The sequence below is a fragment of the Bombus bifarius genome, unplaced genomic scaffold, assembly GCF_011952205.1.
Source record: "Bombus bifarius isolate JDL3187 unplaced genomic scaffold, Bbif_JDL3187 scf7180000008199, whole genome shotgun sequence".
Taxonomy (NCBI): Eukaryota; Metazoa; Arthropoda; class Insecta; order Hymenoptera; family Apidae; genus Bombus; species Bombus bifarius.
The window spans coordinates 1,021,772-1,034,793 of NW_022884505.1; the positions used below are offsets into that span (position 1 = coordinate 1,021,772).

General features: G+C 43.9%; 1 protein-coding gene across 1 annotated transcript in view; it reads left to right on the plus strand.

Moving 5' to 3' along the window:
* Positions 1-11,643: 11,643 nt before the first annotated feature.
* The window catches only part of LOC117210230 (calcium-transporting ATPase sarcoplasmic/endoplasmic reticulum type), a 51,616-nt gene continuing 50,237 nt past the window's right edge, over positions 11,644-13,022 (plus strand). Inside the window, exon 1 of the mRNA XM_033453036.1 lies at positions 11,644-12,074. The gene's annotated coding sequence lies outside the window, so the exon portion shown is untranslated. The remainder of the gene's footprint in view (positions 12,075-13,022) is intronic.

Consider the following 13,022-nt stretch of genomic DNA (forward strand, 5'->3'; position numbering starts at 1 on the left):
GTCGCCTTTGCTCGAAACCTGCCAAAGATTCTCGTTCGTACTAGTGGCAGGGAACGTCGAATAATTTAGGACCGCGGACAATACCTGTCGTTTTGCTACCGTTTCGCCCTCCGTCGTCTCGTACGCTTCGTTCGTTTATCCTCGCGCTGTGAACGCTTGCCAGCGGCAATTTTTGCGCCGTTCGAATTTTACTACTTTCGATTCGTCTATACAGCGAACGAGATATTAAAAGAGTATTAAAACCCTTTAACAGGTCGATACTTTGAAAATACGCGTACGACTATTTACGACACGCGCGTTGGATTACACGTATCGCGTGTTTTATATTTCGAATTACCGCATACCGAGAGAAGAGGAAATAATATTAGGTTGTCCGGAAAGTTTCTTTCGTTTCATCAGGAAATAACAGACGCACAACGTTTTATATTATTTTGGCGAATTACGTACGATCTATTTCGTTCTGTCGAGATAAACACCGTGACATTTCACAGACTTGGTTTCACGTTTGTACGAAGCTGCACTCTTGTAAAAAGCACGTTTGCCGAAGAAAGACATTTTTCTTTTACGACAACCTGATACTCGCCAATGTGCAAAAGCTATAGGCAAACTTTTATAAAAGCTGTTGCTACTAATCGTATAAAATAATTAAACGTGAAATGCGTGCACATCTTTGATAGTTTATCGATCATAAAACGCTATTAAATGTTAACGAGCGGGAAGATAAAAGGGTGAAGTGACAGAGATGGATGAATAGAATTAAGGACAGATACGGGTTTCTCCGGGCGCCGCGTATTTGATTGCAGACAGATTTCTTACCGGATGTAAAAATAGATACCCGGTGCTTTCGTTCAGCCGTAAACACGTGTAATGAAAGGCAGGCTTCGCCGTGACCCTTTTCCTTCCTTTCTCTTCTTTCTTTTTTGCTTCCTCTTCTTTTATATTTCCCTTTTTCCCTTAACCTTTACGCTTCTCTTCTTTCTCGCTTTTTTTATTGCGCATGGAACAATCGGTTTTTCTACTTTCACCTTTACCTAGTAGAAAGATTAATCGTCGAGTAGAATGGAAATTGGCGGATGATGATGATCCGTAGAATTTATGGACGAAAAACAAACGTCTGTAACGACGTATCTGTGTAACAACGAGTTCGAGTACTGTCCTTCTATAAACGTAATCTCTGACTCCTCGCCAGCCGTAGTTACGTCGGTTTCGTCCGTTTCTTCTTCCCTTTCTCTGTTTTGCTTTTCCTGTGCTTCGTGTGTCGGTCATATGGAATTCGTCAGAATGTCAGAGACCCTCTGCTCGTTCGCTTTTTCCCTGTTGCGTGAGACGATAGAGACGATAGAAAGAAAGGTATCTTGTGACGTTACTTAAATAAAAATGCGTGGAAGTGAAATGTTCGGAGACGCTTGGAATCAGATATCGAAACATCATTTTTTAAATTCTTCTTTTACGTTTTTCTGTAGAGGAAAAAGTCTCTACTTCTTTTTTATTAACGTCTTTTCAATACTCTTTTTTTCCCCCGCTTTATCGTTATTTTTATCTTTTTACTCCTCGTTCTTTTCGATCCTCTCTTTTCTCCTATACATTCTTTCGAATATTTCTTTGAAAAAAAAAAAAATGACATTTCTCAACAGCATTTTTCCTAAAATATCGAAAGAACGATCGACCTCCGCGACACTTTTTTTCCTCGAACCGATCTCGCGTGGAAACCGCTGTCCTTCGAACTATCCGACCTCAGAGGAAAAAAGGAAAAAGGAGGGAACTCCTATCGCGGAACAGGGTTGCGTGCATAAATTTCATGCGTTATTTATACTGGATTTTCCTTGAGAGCGAGCGATATTTCCTTCCCCTTTGTCGCATCCCTCGCGCGATCCATCAACGTCCCGCGGCAACGAAACGGTTCTACAGCTCGCGTCGCGGATTTCCAATCAGACGTCCGATGCAAACGTCCACGACTACTTTCACGATGTCGTCAGTCACTATCGACGTATAAACAATCGCGTGCCATTTATTTATAACCGTTGCACGTGTCGTCGTAGATCGAATTGAAGCAAACGTACGATAGTGTAGGTTTTCTGGCAACGATCTAGCGCGAGGATGCTCCGCTGCTCGCGAAAATCGCAAAATTAAGTTGCTGGCATCGGCGCGTTCCGACGAGATTCCTCGAAAAATCTTCTGCTTAAGCCGAGAGATTTCAACCTAAGCGGAGAATTCGCATTTTATTCGAATTTTCTCGTTGATTTTGGACGCGAAGGATCGCCGAATTTCTATTTAATACACTTGACGTTTTTATCTTTTTTTGGACAAGCATCGATATTTAATCGAATATCGTTTTACCATAGATCGTCTGCATTTAGATCTTCAAACGTGACAGGATCTTCGGCTCGTTGATTCATCGCCTCTTGATTATAATCATTTACTTCCTCACCGATCATTTGCTTCTTACACGATGCATATATTTGCTACGACGAATATCGATCAAAAGTAAAATCAGTTTTACTCCACGATCTTTCAACGTTTGCAACTCTACGAAGAAGCGAGCCAGAGAAAGAAAGAGAAAAATCTTCTGCACTGAACGATTCGCGGAGCTAAAAACTATTTCAAGGTTTTGACTTGCTACCAAAGCAAACGTAATACTTTGCCGCGAAACCAGCCCAAAGTACTTCAGCAACCTACTTCATCCCAACCATCGAAATAAGCCATCGCCATTGTCCGGGATCTCTCGGCCGCAAATCTTCCAACCTGCAAACCTGCCTCTCTCGATTTCAACGAAAGCACACGATCGTATACAGGGAACAATTACATCAACGGAGCAAGAATCTGAAGAGAAGACAACATGCGACCCACCATCGAACCATCAAAATTGTCCTACGGATTCTCCTCTCTCAGCTGCAGCGAAAATACAATTATACCAACGGTTTGACAGAGTCTGCGACGATTCGAAGAAGACGAACGCGTAGGAAATTTGGCCGCGTTGGGAACGAGGAATGAGCGGGAGATGATCGAACGATAGGAATGTCATTAGGGAATCGTGGTGACAGCCGCTATTATACTGTCGGTGATGTTCGCACGTTGCCGCGGATGCCAACTATCGGCACTCCGCGACTATATGTACAGATGTCGGACTATATTTGGGACGTTGAGCTACGGTTACTTCACTGGCCCAGTTGGCCGTTGATCGGACCCCGTACGTATTTTTAGTTTAGGTCGTAAGCACGTCTAACGCGGCGAGGATCTTCTCCGCGCAGCAAATTACTCTTCTGACTGCGACGTTGTACGCGGTCAGGTAGGTAATGAACGCGTTTCTACGTTGCCATGGGCCAGGCCTGACTGCCGTGTTTATTATTAGAATGCCAATGTTACTCGTACGAGATTTTACATAAGCGGCACCGATATTTCGCCGCGTTAACCCTGAAAGTAAACTAGTGGACGAAAGGCAGGAAGACAGAGAGGAAGAAGAAAAGAGGATAGCGGCCGATCGCGCTTTGATTCGCCGCTGTCACGGACCGCTTGACAGACACGACGACGACGACGACGACGACTACGCGTCGCAAACTTCCGACCGGAAAGAATGCGTGGTCGTGACGCAACGACACGAGCCAAAGACCCGTTGTTGTTCTTCGACTGCGTGCGTATGTACCTTTGTACGCGTTGCGCCGGTACTTCATTTACTTCGAACCGGTCAACCGATAAACGATTTGTTATACGATTGTACAGACATTGTTATTGGTGGTACAATGGTGGAGGAGTAGTCGATTCTACGTGAAAAAATAAGTAAAAAATATAGAAGAAATTCTTCTTATTCGAGGCTCTGTTAGTGACAAAATGGGATTTGAAAATTTCTCTGATATATGTAAAGTTTACCCACAGTCAAAGAGGAAATAGCAAAATATAGCGACAGATATAGCAAAAGAGTGAACAAATACCGAAACCCCCTAATCACTGGACTACTTGATACGTCGGACCAAATCCGAAGGCTGAAGAGACACTACCCGCTGGACCTAAACGCTACATTCAATTAGTTATTTAAATTAAGTAATATTTACTTATTTATAATACTTACTTACAAATCATACTTATCTGTAATGAGTATTAACTTATTATAAATAATTAGCCTTGTCACTGCGCCACGCCAGAAAAATTACTGAAAATTCTCAATGCGAGAGTTGATTGTAAATTTTAATAAATATAAAAAAAAAATATGTAAAGTTGAATACCTAGTTGTCGATTGGTTACGCGTGATCAATACTTGCATACTTGTCTACTCCAGTTCGAAATTAGCAGAGAGTAGCAAGTATACTTGAGAAATTTTCAAACTCGATTTTCTCCAGAGCCGAGCGTTATGTGAAAAAATCTTATTCTATATTTTCCATGTGTTCTTTTACGGAGAATTGCCTTTTGCCGATTGTACGATCGATAGAGGGACACCCTGTGTACTATTTGCGATAAAGTATCATGCGTGGAATCATGTTTGTCGGGACGAAATTGTAATTAGTCGCTACGTAAATGAATTACTCGCAATTGCACTTGCCTGGAGAACGTATCTCGACGTATCACAACGTTTGACAAGTAACGAAATTCGATATCGACATATTTACATGTCTGAGAACAGATACTGTTCTACTCAATGCTTCGAATTTCTATCAAGAACTAGCGATAAACAGGTCTCGTCGTTACTCCTATAAATGATGTGACGAGGTGTACCTCGTATATCCAACGATTTCCTGCCCTTGCTCGGCACCAACCACGCAAACCTGCAACGCGTATATCCATCAACGTGCACATCCTCCTCTGTTGCCATCAAACTCTGGTAAAGAAGCCTAAATTGCCAGCAATGAGGCTTACCGCCATTAAAATTCATCAAACGAAATTGCAAATTCTTCCTGGTATCGTAGGTCCAAAAATTTCTGAAGAAAAGAGCTCGCAGGACAGGATCCACACCCCTTTCCTCCTCTTTACGATAAATTCGGTTCTTGTAAAATTAGAGCAGAATTATCGATACATCGTTCGATCCGTTACAAAATACACAAACCAGCCGAACGTTAACCGATCTACAAATCAAGTAGACGTAGAGTGGCTAGAGCAAGTATTGGCACGTACCCTTATTTTCTAATGAAGTGGCGCGATTCGATTTCACAGTAGGGAAATTTTAGTAGCCGTTTAAAAGTACCGCTAAACGATACGTGATTTAATATACCTCGGCCGAGGTATATTAGAACGTAAATGCTGCAACGACGTTGCGCCGATACAGTTTATAGCCGCCGTAAATCGACAAACGTTCGCCTGTCTTTCCTTAACGATCGCGACAAAATTCGCAGTGGAGTTTCACGGAAGAACGAGCCATAGATCAATAATACGTTCGTCTTCCAGGAAGCTGCACGATTTATATCCTTCGATTATATACAGGATCGTAAATCATTCTCGGGAATGTTTGCAAGCAGAGTCCAGCTCGCCATCCTCCATCATCCATCCGGTCGACAATTTCGCTTGATGTTATCGTCGAAGCATCCGTCAACCGGCAAAATTTCTCGCTTCCTTGTTAAAAAGTGAACGTACCCAGGCTTTTTGGTTTTGTATTTTTAGCAAGCGACGCGCAGGATAATACGAAATTAGACCAGGCGGCCTTTGTACGAGCCGCGTTATTAGTTGTTCGCGGGAGCACGAGGCGCGTGTGTTACGGTTGGTCCACTCGGTCCGCTGTCCCTGGCGGGCATTATTGTTGCCAGAATCCAGAATAGACGTATCTCGCGCGCTCTGCCCCTCCCGTAACCCCTATCTGTCATCCAAAGTCTCAACTTTGATCCTCCCGATGCCTCGCTTGTAAATCTTCAGGGACCGTGCGTCTCGCGTTCAACGTGATTTGTTGGCTGTTGGGAACCGAACGGTTCGGCTCCGTTGTTTCTCCTGCTTCCCCTTGCGTCAGATCGTCACCTGCTGTACGAGTATTCTCGATGATTCAGATTATTTCCTTATTTCACGGTTCCTCGAGTGCATTTTTCGCTACTGACCGCTTTAGGAAGATCGCAAGTGGCAGCTAGCAGCTTCGCTTGCCTCGTCCGAACTGACGTTATCGGTGAGGTTTTAGTAATTAGAAGCAAGTACGGGAATGATAAATTTGACAACGAGCCATACGGCGTTTCAGAAGTAAACTTTATCGTTCGCAAGTTATTTGATTATCGTAGACTCGATCGAACGTCCAGTAGACGTTGAAGGATACCATCGGTGAAGAGCAATGAAAAGACAGCCGGCTGTTTAACCAAGCAATTGCCAAGTTATAAACCTGACAGTTCTCATCGACAGTTCCAACGTCGGTCTCTTCATGATAACAGTGAAATGTTGATTAACGGAGGAATCGATTAGTTGGACCTTCGATCGATTGGGAATTCGAGAACGGTCCCTCGGTAAGAAAAATCGGGCAGCAAAGACGATGGCTGGGAGAAAAAATATCGCGAACGAAATTCGTGATAATCGACAGACCTAAAATTTCAATGAACGAACGGAAGTATCGTTTGTTGTGCCATTCGACAAGGTAGATACGAGGGAATTTAGCACAAAGTTTCGTTTAAATTTCTGGTTGCGCGAACACGTTTGTTTTTCTTTAGCCACGCAGATGTCAAATACACTCGAGATTTTATTGCAGGTTACGTCTCAACTTCTCGCTAATAGAAATAACGTGTTTCTCCTTATTGTTAGAAGATTCATTTCGGGGCAGATCCTATGGATCATCCGATGCCTGACGTCCGATGTCATCGTAGATGTTTAGCACGTCATTTATAAAAACGTTCATAAATAAAATCGGACTTGTCGAGTTTCAGGCAACTAGCGGCTGTCCCACGCTATTTCCAGGCTCTGCTCCATGAGATTCACGCTAACGTGGACTATCAAAGCTTTCGGAACACGTGTTCCACTTAACAGAATCTCGTTAGGGGCACAGCCCGATGGAGGCATTAAACGCGAATCGTAAACGCGAATACGTTGAATCTCTAGAGATCGGAATTAGTAGGCGCTATTAGCCGGTGACTGAATCAGGTTGTTTAATTTACGTTAATAAACAGTGGTAAACCTAATTATAGAAGAGGAAGTTACAGAGAAAAAGAAGTCCATTCGTGGTCAGAAAGAAGTAACTTGAAAATGTAGAAATTTAGAAAAAGAACTTGAAAATAGCCGGAGAAGAGAATAACCTGATGAATTCGAAGATACGAATTTTTTGAAAATACGTGATAAATCTACAATGTTGATTAAAACAAATTAATATTAAATTGCGTACTGAATGTTATCGATATTTGTTAAATTCGAATGGAAAAATATGTAGTTTTAACGTGCAATTGGTTGGCAACGCGTAAAGACGCGTGTAAGACGGAATTTTTTCATCCAGATTCCAAATAAAGAAAACGCTATATTATTGCGTAAAGTATCATTCGTACGGAAAAATGTAAATACGCCACAATTAGAAAGAAACGGATCAACGATATTCGCGGCGAAGATTCGAACGGCGAAAGAGAAAAGGGAAAAACGAAGATTCGCGCGAAAATGTCCCGAAACGTCTGTTCGACGTTTACGTAACGCTTTATGTTTTACCTAAAAATAAAGCCATGCTTTAAACCGCGGCTTCGTGTAAGCGACGAAATAACGATGTCTATTTTTGTTGGTTATAATGAGAGAATACCGACTGCTCGTGTACCTTTTACGAGACTCGACTGATTGGCGTATAGTTCTATCGATGATACGTACATCCAACGTCAAACTTCCGTTGTTTCGTAAAAGCCGCGGATGTACATCGTTCTACGGAAGCTTAAATTGCTGGTGAAATGCAATTGACACGCGATATTCCGCGCGCGATTGATTCATTGGCCGGTAGTTTTATAATAAATTCTCTCCCACGCGAAATTTCCATTTCTCGCGATTTCGCGTTTGCTTCGATACACGATACTTATATCTTCGTCAATCGCTGGTAACTTATTACACATGATTCCTTCGATTTATAAATATTCAAATATATTTCTTAGAAACTAGGTTTTCATTAAGAGATTAAAGAGGATAAGTAGTTAATACAGAAGTTTAATAAAATGTACGTGATTCGCTTAGAGAAGACATTGGGATCATCTCGAAATTTGGGCAATTTGTTAGAATATTATCGCATATTTTTATCTATGCAATAATAAAAAGTTCACAAAATAAACGACGGAAAAATACAGCAACTACGTACATTCAAGGTCCATAGATTTTCATGCTCTCTTTTACCTTCTTTAATCCGCCAGAAGAAAGCGTCCGATTCAAAGTGGTTCCTGAAAGAGAAGCATTTTTAGATCATCCTGTATATCCAGAATTAAGTATCGCTGATCTGCATGGCAAAGGGACGATCCGATCCGCAGGTTAACCACCTTCTTGGTATCCTTTACACGGTGTTCGTTAACCATATAGTAGGTTGCAATCGACGAAGTAGGTAGAAACACTCGAGGAACTGCGACCTTCCAGAACTCTTTCCGAAATCCCTGACCGTCCTCGCGGTCGACCTCGTCTCTTCGTTCACTCGGAGGACGCGACATTTCCCATCGATCACCGCTATCTCCCCGGAATCGAGTTTGCGTTTCGATCTGTTCTACGTTTAGCCCGGCACCGTGCGTAGTTTATTTCTGATCGGCCGGTAATATATTTATTTCCGATTTTCGGCGCGATGCGCGCGATCGAAGGCCCTCGCCTCGATCAGCTGGCCTGGATGGAACGGATTTAACGCGTACCAAGTTTTCATGGACGACGAACGCTACGCGAGTCGAGCACGACGCGCTCATATATTAAAATGTATTTAGAATCCGCGCAAGAAGCAGAACGTTGACCGTTGCGCGGCTCTTCTCTTCCTTCTTCTTCGCTTTCGGCCCCCATCCGTTGCTTCGCGCACTCCGGCCCTCCTCCTCTTAGGCCTCGTTCACATTAGTCAAGTTACTCGACTTTGGATTCAAGTCACCTGACTGTCGATCCGTTTCATTTACTCGACGCTTCAGCGTCGTTCGGATTAATTAAACGATATTAGACTAACCTGACGTCGTCTGATACTATAAGCAACCCAATTTCGAGCGTCTAAAACGGTGTCGAGGAAGGTGGCGTTTGCTAGAAATATGAAACGACAGTAAAGGTCGTAGTAGCATAGAGTACGAAGAAGGATAATGGTACAGAGTATGAACGTGACAGGACGGAAGAAACTATGAGCGAGTGGTTAAAAGTTCGGGAATACGGCTGAGAAATTGGTCTGCCGCGGGGTTGATATTTTCTTTAAATGGAAGATCGAAATGGATGGAGACGGCGAATCGAAAGAAAACTCGTCTCCCCTTCGTACGGGCGAAGCAACTTGAAATTTATTTTATTCGACCGGGGTTAAAGAGAAGTAACCTAAGTTATATGAACCAGACTTTATACTCGAAACGCCGACGCGTGGGCGACTAATGCTTCTTTTCTGCTCCTATCTATGAATAATGTTCCTGGTACGCGAACCTTACTGCATGGGAATGTAGGATCGAAGAAGCAGAATCTTGAACCGAGGGGCTCGTGGGGTTAGACGCAACATCGTTTCAGCTTCCTACCTCCTTCGATCTTTTCGCTAGAAATTCAACTTGCGAAATTCCGCTTTTCGTCGTATAATTTGTCTGCCTATTGCGATATTTTTGAATATCATAGCAGAGTAACATACCATTGTTAGATTTATATACGTTGGATGTTTGAAACGATAAGAAAGTTCTATTCGCCGATATAATATGGCAACGGAATTGCAGCATTCTAGTCACGCAATTTAATTAGGAATTCAATGCTTCGACTAAGTACGGAAGACGTATTACCTAGGCCGAGTAAATTTGGATCGGTACAGCTTATGTCTTACTAAGCTCACATAATCCTGCACCTGAAGATAAATGTGATGTATGCGCAGGAACTCGGCAAACAACAACTATATTCGCAGACATATCGTTTCTACGAAAACTGAAGTCAATTAAAAATGACATGCCTCTAGTCTACGTCGGCAAGCAAGTCGCTTCTTCAAGCTACATGTACATCGTGGTCAAAGGGTGAATAAAGTCCGTTTCAATTAAACCTTAAACGAACGGCCTATGATCGACAGCCGGGTGTCTACGTATTCTCTACCGTCCTTGAAAACATTCAGAGTATTTATTTGACGATGCTCGTGGGTGAACGAAATGGACGATTCGGTGGATGGAAAATTTGGCCGAATGGCGACAAGGACGTTGAACGTTGGCGAGCGATTTCCGATTGGAAGAGGTTCCGGAGCGGCAGAAGTCGGTCGGCTTGTCGAGACAACGAAATTAGTGTGGAACAATTACAGAAACGAAAATGGCACGATCTTATTTTAGGTTCGCCGCGTATTGGACCATAATTACATAACCAGTCGCGGTTCCTACGAGAGGGAACGGAGCAAGGTTCGCCAACCGTTGTTCGCGTCCCTTGCCCGTGGAACATGATCGATCCATCGTCGTGTTCGGCCCTTGATTGGCCCGAACGTTGCTAATCATCGGCGAGATAATAAATGCCCCGCGATGTTACCCATCGGTTGGGGGTCGCAGTCGATGGATTGTCTTCGAGGTTCTAGCTGATATCGCATTTGGACATACGCCAACCACCTATTTTCGATCTTGAGAAAAACGCGTACCTTGAACGTTTCCAATAGGAGCATTGTGTATCGGGGAACTGGCTGATCGTTTGTTAAAACCTGCATCTTACGTGGGTCCTTCACTCAGCCGATAAGTGGAATCTGATGGATCCCGATCAGGATCGCGCGCGTAAACCGCGAATCGGAATTTTTGGAAACAGAAATCCTTGACTCGCGTTAACGTGGACGTCGCGGAGCAGAAGTATGCGCGAAGTTACTCGGAAATGAATGATTCTGCCTCGTACGCGACGAATATAATGAAATGGAAATGATGAAATTTTAGGGTTGTCCGAAAATACTGGCAGAACATGGCGATCTTAAAAAGTTCGAAACTGCCGCCTGCGGGACCTTGAGTTGCTTCCACGTAATTCTATTTGAGGTCATTGAATTCTTGTGTCTTACATCATATTTAAAAAAGACGCACCCCGAACCTGGCTATGAAACAATCTTAAAAAGAAGACAGAAACAGCAATACCATCGGCGATCCACCTTGAGGCAAACCAGTATCTTTATTATCGCTCTATGAAACAATTAACACGTACATACCATTTCGAGCTACGCTTATTCTCCTATTTTCTACGCACAGATCGCAAGCGGAAGCACGAACGTAATTTATTCGAACGGGGAAATCTACACGAAGCAATCGCTTCTAAGTGGTAAAGTTCAACGCGAAGGATTTTCGCAATGGCGGCCGTGGTGTTCCGGTACCGGAAGTGGCTGGAGCGAACTGCTACCTGGAGTAGTACCCTTTCGCGTAACTCTCGCGACACAAATTTAAGGCTAGCGAGTAGCAGGTACGGCGAGCTGGTTCCCGAATCCAAGCGTGTGCTGGTGAAATTCGAAGGTTAAATGGAAAAAACTGCGACGAGAAGCGAACCGGGAGGCTGTGCGGCGGCCGCCGGGACCACTGGCTTCCGGCCAGAGTTTTCCCTCGTTCGGTGTCTGGCCGCCAGGTAGCGACGCCTACGGACTATTTAAAGGAATTTCGGCGAGGTTCGTCGCTTCGTTTCGTTGAGCAGCGCAGGCGTTGCCCTTTGAATGTTTGTTTGTTTTCGCCCTCGACCACCCTTCATGTAAAGAGGAAAGCAGAGGAACCAGAGGAAAGCGCGCGTTCTCACGGTACGATGTTCAGGGAGGAGTAGCGAGTCTGTAATCGGGATCGTCGCATCAACGGGCAGAGACAGGCCTCGCAAAAGTTCGTCGCAGTGTGACACACTCGCCGCCTTCTCTTTCGCTTACTTTACCTGTTTCCACGGTACTCTTCTGCGCATTGTCCGTCGTACAACGCGAGAGAAACGCGCGGCCGATCGTAGAATCGCAAAGTGCGACCGGGACCCAGCCGCACCGGTGCCGGTTTCCTTCGAGAAATCGATTCGGTGAGGAAACAACAGCCCGGAGCCAAGCACAAGAAGACGAAGCATTGGTAAGTCTGCTTGCCGCGCGAGTACAACCAACAGGTGAACACAGGAGGTTTCCCAGATACCCATAGTGTTTTTGTGACGACGATACATGTACACAGTGTGATACGAAAATCGACTGAATCGGTAGAAAAGAAAACGACGATCGGACGAGATCAGTGTTGTGTGACCGAAAAAAGCCGAAAGGGACTTAGCCGAGGGAGGCCGTGAATCGTTCTATTGTGGATCTCTTAACGAACAGCGTGAAAGATCGTACGCTGTTTTTCGTCGATGTCCAATGCTTCTCGAAAGAAATATGTGTGTTTGGTCGAATCCACGTACTCGATATGCTCCGTTCGGTGTACAGTGACAAAAATCTCGAAAGGGTCCTCGACTCGAACTTGGAAATTCGGGGGGATTTCGTTCCGGTAAAATCTATTTCGAAATTGTGGAAAATTCGATGGAATACGCTCGAGGATTAGGACCGCGCGAAGAATTTGATAAGTCAGTACTCGTAGATAGGATCGTACGAGAGGGATAAATTTAGGAGCAATTTCTGCGCGGGTGAAGATACCAAAAGTTTCGAAAGGCGATCGTTCGTCATGTTATACGCTCGATTTCATGTTGTCATAGATATTTAGTGACGTATATCGAATCGGCGTCCAGCGAATGTTTCTTACTCGAAAGTGTATCACTAGCCTAAGTAGCCAGCCAAACTAACATAGCCTATGTTACTTCATCGAAGACGTGTCGATGTGGAGCTCACGTTACATACAAACACGACCTCTACTTGTTTGCCAACAAACGTACTACATTTCCTATCTTTATAGCTCGTCCACCGTGTTGCATCTCATCTTCAAATAGAAACTGTTCTGCCACGCCGCCAACCATCCCCGATATTATATCATCGTCAATCTATTACCTAACACAATTATGCTATTAACATACAAGCCTGTTTTAATTCAAATGATTCA